Source organism: Notamacropus eugenii, chromosome 5 (assembly GCF_028372415.1).
Source record: "Notamacropus eugenii isolate mMacEug1 chromosome 5, mMacEug1.pri_v2, whole genome shotgun sequence".
Lineage (NCBI taxonomy): Eukaryota > Metazoa > Chordata > Mammalia > Diprotodontia > Macropodidae > Notamacropus > Notamacropus eugenii.
Genome location: NC_092876.1, coordinates 207,154,122 through 207,160,423, shown reverse-complemented (window position 1 = coordinate 207,160,423; position 6,302 = coordinate 207,154,122). Strand labels below are relative to the sequence as shown.

Genomic DNA, 6,302 nt, shown 5'->3' with positions numbered 1-6,302 from the left:
GGGAAAACAAATACAAACAAAAACACCAATCCTCCCCTCACAGAGATTTTATTCTAACAGGGAAGAGAGCATAAAAAAGGAAGCTGAAAAGTCCTGAGAAATGGGGAAGAAAGTCCCTGTTCAGGAGCAGAGTGGAAAAGCCAAGAGCAGATTTTTCCTGGATATGCTGATGCACTGGAAAGCTTTAGATCTCACAAATAGCAATATTTATTTAAGTGTTGGCTTTGCCAAGAAGACTTGGAATAAGATTATATGGGAATTTAATAAATAATGTAAGGCTGATGGGAAGAAAAGAGGGGAAATAAAATATGGAAATTATTTTTCAAAGAAATGAAGGATATCATTAATGAGAAGTAGGCTTAATGCTACCATGGAACTATTATTATAGAACACAATCCTAGACCTGACTTTCCTGCCTTATGGTTGTGAAGTTATATTTTTCTTTTGACTTCCTGTTTGTAGAATGTACCACTTTAAGCTGTAATCAGTCTAGAGTGGGAACATGAGCTTGAAGAGAGAAGAAAGACATGGTGGAGGGAGCAGAGCCAAGATGGCAGAGTAATAGCATGTACTTGCTAGTGGTCTCCCTCCAGACTCAGCCAAATAGCTGTAAAAATGACTGTAAACAACTTTTGGAGCGGCAGAACACACAGAATGATGGAGTGAAGCAAATCAGCAGCCCAAGACAGCCTGGAAGGTCACTGTGAAGTGTCTATTGAGCCTTGCTGGGAGCAGAGTGCATTCCAGTGTGGGCCACACAGACACAGATGGGACCTGTGCAGATGTTGGGAGTTCTGAATCTCAAGCACCTTCTTCACATCCCAAAACGCCAAGGACAAATTGGAAGGTCAGTGGAAAAAACTGTGGGACCTGTGTAAGAGAGTACAGTGCCCAGCACCAGGGTGGTGGAGGGGGAGGAGGAGTCAATGGAAGAGGAGCCTGTAGCAGCAACATCAGGTGCAGGGCCAGTGGCAGCAGCAGTGACTGTTTCTGGAGCTCTAGGCCCACAGGTTGTGGGAGGATTGAGTGGCTAATAGTACACCCACCATTCCCCACTGGAGGCAGAGAACTAATTTGACAAAGAGCTCAAAAGTCAAGTAAGTAGCTGGGAGAATGAGCAAAAAAAAAACAGAAAAAAGGATCAGACTATAGAATCTTACTTTGTTGACAAGGAAGACCAAAGTATCCAAACATAAGAAAACAAAGTTAAAACCTTCAAGAAAATATGAATTGGTCTCAGGCCATGGAAGAGCTCAAAAGGAATTTTGAAAGTCAAGTAAGAGAAGTAGAGCAAAAATTGGGAAGAGAAATGAGAGAGATGCAAGAAAATCATGAAAAACAAGTCAACTGCTTGCTGAAGAAAATAACACTTTAAAAAATAGACTAATCCAAATGGCAAAAGAGATCCAAAAAGTCAATGAGAAGAAGAATGCCCTAAAAAGCAGAACTGGCCAGATGGAAAAGGAGGTCCAAAAACTCACTGAAGAAAAATAATTCCTTAAAGATTAGAATGGGGTAGATAGAAACTAATGACTTCATGAAAAATCAAGAAATTATAAAATAAAGCCAAAGGAATGAAAAAACAGCAAACAATGTGAAATATTTCATTGGAAAAACAACTGACCTAGACAATAGATCCAGGAGAGATAATTTAAAAATTATTGGACTACCTGAAAGCCATGATCAAAAGAAGAGCCTAGATATCATCTTTCAAGAAATATCAAGGAAAACTACCTTGATATTCTAGAACCAGAGGATAAAATAGATGTTGAAAGAATCCACTGATCACATCCTGAAAGAGATCCCAAAATGAAAACTCCTAGGAATATTGTAGCCAAATTCCAGAGTTTCCAGGTCAAGGAGAAAATATTGCAAGCAACCAGAACGAAACAATTCAAGTATTGTGGAAATACAATCAGGTTAACACAAGATCTAGCAGCTTCTACATTAAGGGATTGAAGGGCTTGAAATATGATATTCCAGAGGTCAAAGGAGCAAGGATTAAAACCAAGAATTACGTATCTAGCCAAACTGAGTATAATACTTCAGGGGAAAAAATGGTCATTCGGTGAAATGGAGGACTTTCCAGTATTCTTGTTGAAATGACCAAGGCTGAATAGAAAATTTGAGTTTCAAACACAGGAATCAAGAGAAGCATGAAAAGGTAAACAGGAAAGAAAAATAATAAGGGACTTACTAAAGCTGAACTGCTTACATTGATACATGGAAAGATTATATTTGTAACTCTTGAGGCTTTTCTCAGTATTAGGGTAGTTGGAGGGATTATATAAATATAGACAGAGGACTCAGGGTGAGGTGAATAGTTAAGGATGATATCTAAAAATAAAATTAAGGGGTGAGAGAGGACTATATTGAGAAGAGAAAGGGAGAAACAAAATGGGGCAAATTATCTCATGTAAAAGAGACAAGAAAAACCTTTTTCAATGGAGGAGAACAGGGGGAGGTGAGAGGGAAAAAGTGAACCTTACTCTCATTGCATTTGACTTAAGAAGGGAATAACATGCACATTCAATTTGGAAGGAATATTTATCTTACACTAGAAGTAAGTAGGAAGGGAAAGGGATAAGCAGAGGATGAGGAGGATGGTAGAAGGGAGGGCAAATGGGAGGAAGGGGCAATTATAAGTAAACATTCTTGAGGAAGGATAGGGTCAAAAGAATAATGGGGGGTAGGATAGGATGGAGGGAAATATAGTTAGTCTTTCACAATATGACTGTTATGGAAGTGTTCTGCATAACTACACATGTACAACCTATATTGAATTGCTTACTTTCTCAGTGCAGATAGATAGGAAGGGAGGAAGGGAAAGTAGTTGTAACTCAAAGTTTTAAAAATGAATGCTAAAAAATTGTTTTTACATGCAACTGTTAAATAAGATATATAGACAGTGGGGTATGGAAATCTATCTTACCTTACAAGAAAATAGAGCGGATGGGAATAAGAGAAGGAAGGGGTGTGATAGAAGAGAGGGCTGTTTGGGGGAAGTGGTAATCAGAATGCACACTGTCTTGTGGTGAGTGGAGGGGAGAAATGGGGGAAAATTTGGAACTCAGCATCTTGTGGAAGTGAATGTTGAAAACTAAAAATAAATAAATTTTAAAAACATATAGAAAGAAAGTTACTTGGAAGTCACTAAGTTTAAAAGTTAACTGTATTGAACAGAGTTCAAAAGTGAGTCAATCAGATCTCTGCAAACTGAAACAATGATAATGATAATAATAATTATAGCTAACATTTATGTAGTGCTTAATATGTGCCATGCACTGTGCTAAACTCTTTACAATCATAGTTCATTTGATCTTAACCACAGCCTTGAGAGATAAGTGCTATTATTATCCCCATTTTACAGATGAGGAAACTGAGACAAGCAGAGGTTAAGTGACTTGCTGGGGTCACACATCTAATAAGGCCAGCTTTGGACTCAGGTCTCCCTGACTCCAGGTGTAGTGGTCTGATATTCTCTCTTGTTAGCAGCTTTCCCCCTTGCTCCCAACTAGGGGGCAAATCAAATAACAAGAAATCTTCTCTTAAGTTTCACTGCCATGGATATCAAAGAAGAATACAAGAAAATATAAGGTGGTTATCAGGTATTTTAACTCTCCCACTTCTAGTTCTTTCATTTCAAGTGGAAATAACCGAAAATATTGTGGCAGATGTTAGTAAATCATTTTTCTAGTTTATTTGCACATTTTTGTCTTCACATTCCTTCCTACCTTTGGTTTTGACCGTATAATTAATTAGTTCAACAAAGTATTATTTTCAATGCTATCAATTCAATTTAATTCAACTAGCATTTATTAAACCCTTTCTATGTGCCAGGCACTGTTATGGTCTTGGGGAGGCCAAAAACATTAAAGGGACAAGAAAGAAACTGTCCCTCCACCTTGAGCAGCTTATGCTATTTTTTCTGTTGGGGTGGGGCCTTGGAGTATGGACACCATAAACATAGAGTTTTAAATCCAAAATATAGACAAAGTAATTTCCAGAAAGGGGGTACTAGCCGCTCACAGGTTGGGTGAGGATAAGATTGTATCAAATAGCATTTGATTTGAGCTTTGAAAGAAGTTAAGAGATCCAATTAGATGGAGTTGAGAAGGGAGTATATTCTAGACATGAGGGATCAACTGTGTAAAGTGGGGATAGAATCTCATGGATGCAGAACAAAAAGGAGGCAATTTGACTGTAGTGTAACATGCTTGAAGGAGAGTAATGTGTGATAAACCTTGAAAGAGAGGTAGCATCTAGATTGTGGAGGGTTTTAAAAGCTAATTAGGGGGCAGAATCATGATAGCACAGTAAAAGAAAGCAACACAGCCTAGCTCCCCACTAAACCTCTACAAAGATCTACAAAATGCACTAGACTCAATTCTGAGTGGGAAAGCCAAGATAAAATCAGTGAATCTTTTTTTTTCTAGTCCAGAGTGGATTAGCAAGACAGATAGGACACAGATGATAGAGTCTGACTAGGAGTTTTAAATGGCATGGAACATTTCAGCACCAAGGGACTGAAAGGGAGCCCAGACAAAGCACCAGAGCAGAAAAAGATGGCATAAAGATCTCCACTAACACAGAGCATAGGAATGGGTGCCATCTGGCAGCACTGCTGTCCATTACTCAGTTCTGGGTCACAGACACAGGGTGGAGAAGAGTAGTTATGAGTGTTGGCCCCAGTTTTGTGCTGAGCCAGGACCAAGTTTTGTAATTACAGCTGTGTACTTCTTTCCTCAAGAGCAGAGTGGCAGCTCAGTTCTAGCCTTATTAGCCCAGCATGTAAGTCTGCAATGGAATTACCAGAGCAAGAGTCCCGGACCAAAGGGGAGCCTGCAGTTCAGTTACTCTGAACCCTCAGATGAATTAATAGTGGCTGAGTCTGGCAGCAATCTAGCGAAACTCCTTCAGGTGGGTAATGGCTGAACAAGTTGTGGTGTGTGATCATGATGGAATACTACTGGGCTATAAGAAATGATGAATTTGTTGATTTTAGAAAAATATGGATAGACTTGCACAGAATAATAGAGTGAAATGAGCAGAACCAAGATATGGCTGTACATGGTAACAACAATTATTGTTTTTAAAAACAACCTTGAAGGATTAAATCATTTTGACTATTACTATAAATACCCTCATTTCTCTCTTTTTTCTCTCTTATGATTTGGCTCTCACTCTTACCATTCCACCAAAACTACTCTCTCCCAAGTCACTAATGACCTCTAAGCTGCTGAATGCAGTGACCTTTTCTCAGTCCTCATTCTCCTTGACTTCTCTGCAGCCTTTGACACTTGATCATTTTCTAATTCTTGATAGTCCTTTCTAGGATTTCAGGATACCATTCTCTTCTGCCCCCTACCTATCTAACCTCTTTTTCTTTGTCCAGTTTCTCCTACAAATCATGTCCTCTAACCATAGGTGTCTCTCAGAATTTTCTCTTGGGCCGTTTTTTCTCCCTTCATCCTACTTCATTTGGTGATTTCATCAACTCCCATGGAATTGATTACCGTAATTATGTTGAAGATTCTCAAATCTTCTTCTCACACCACAGTCTCTCCTTTTTATGCTGAAGATTCTCAAATCTTCTTCTCACACCACAGTCTCTCCGTTGAACTCCAATCACCCCTCTCCAACTGCCTTTCAGACATCTCAAACTAGATATGTGCTAGACAATTTAAACTTAGTATGTCTAAAGCAGAATTCATTATCTTTTCTCCTAAAATCCCTCTTTTTCCTATTACTCTAGAAAGCAATACCATCCCTCAAATCCTTCAGGCTCACAACTTAGGAGTTATCTTGGATTCTTCGCTATCTCTCACACTCCTACCACCAAAAAATCTAAGATGTTACCAAGGCCTGTCAATTTCACCTTTGCAATGCCTCTCAAATATGTCCCCTTCTCTCCTCTGACACTGCCCACTCTGGCACAGGTCCTCATTACCTCATGATGAGACTATTGCAGTAACCTGCTGATGGTCTACCTGCCTCAATTCTCTTCCCACTCATATCAATCCTCCATTCAGTCACCAAAGTAATTTTCCCAAAATCCTAAAATAATCATATTACCATCCTAACCCAATAAACTCCAATGGCTTCTGTTGCTTTCAGGAACAAATACAAAATGCTCTATTTGGAATTCAAAACTTTTTATAACCTGCCTCCCTACTACATGTTCAGTCTTCTTATATCTTGCTCCCTTATATGTACTCTTTTTAAAAAAAAAAAAAATTAAAGTTTTGAGTTCCAAGTTCTATTCCTCCTTCCCTTCCTCCTTTCTCCCATCCCTGAGATGG

The 6,302-nt window shown here is 38.9% G+C and overlaps 1 long non-coding RNA gene across 1 annotated transcript in view; it reads left to right on the top strand.

Annotated features, from left to right (window-relative positions):
- Nucleotides 1-4,506: 4,506 nt before the first annotated feature.
- LOC140509085 (uncharacterized) overlaps nt 4,507-6,302 on the top strand; it is a 38,484-nt gene continuing 36,688 nt past the window's right edge. The window contains exon 1 of the long non-coding RNA XR_011968562.1: nt 4,507-4,920. This is a non-coding gene — a long non-coding RNA (uncharacterized lncRNA). The remainder of the gene's footprint in view (nt 4,921-6,302) is intronic.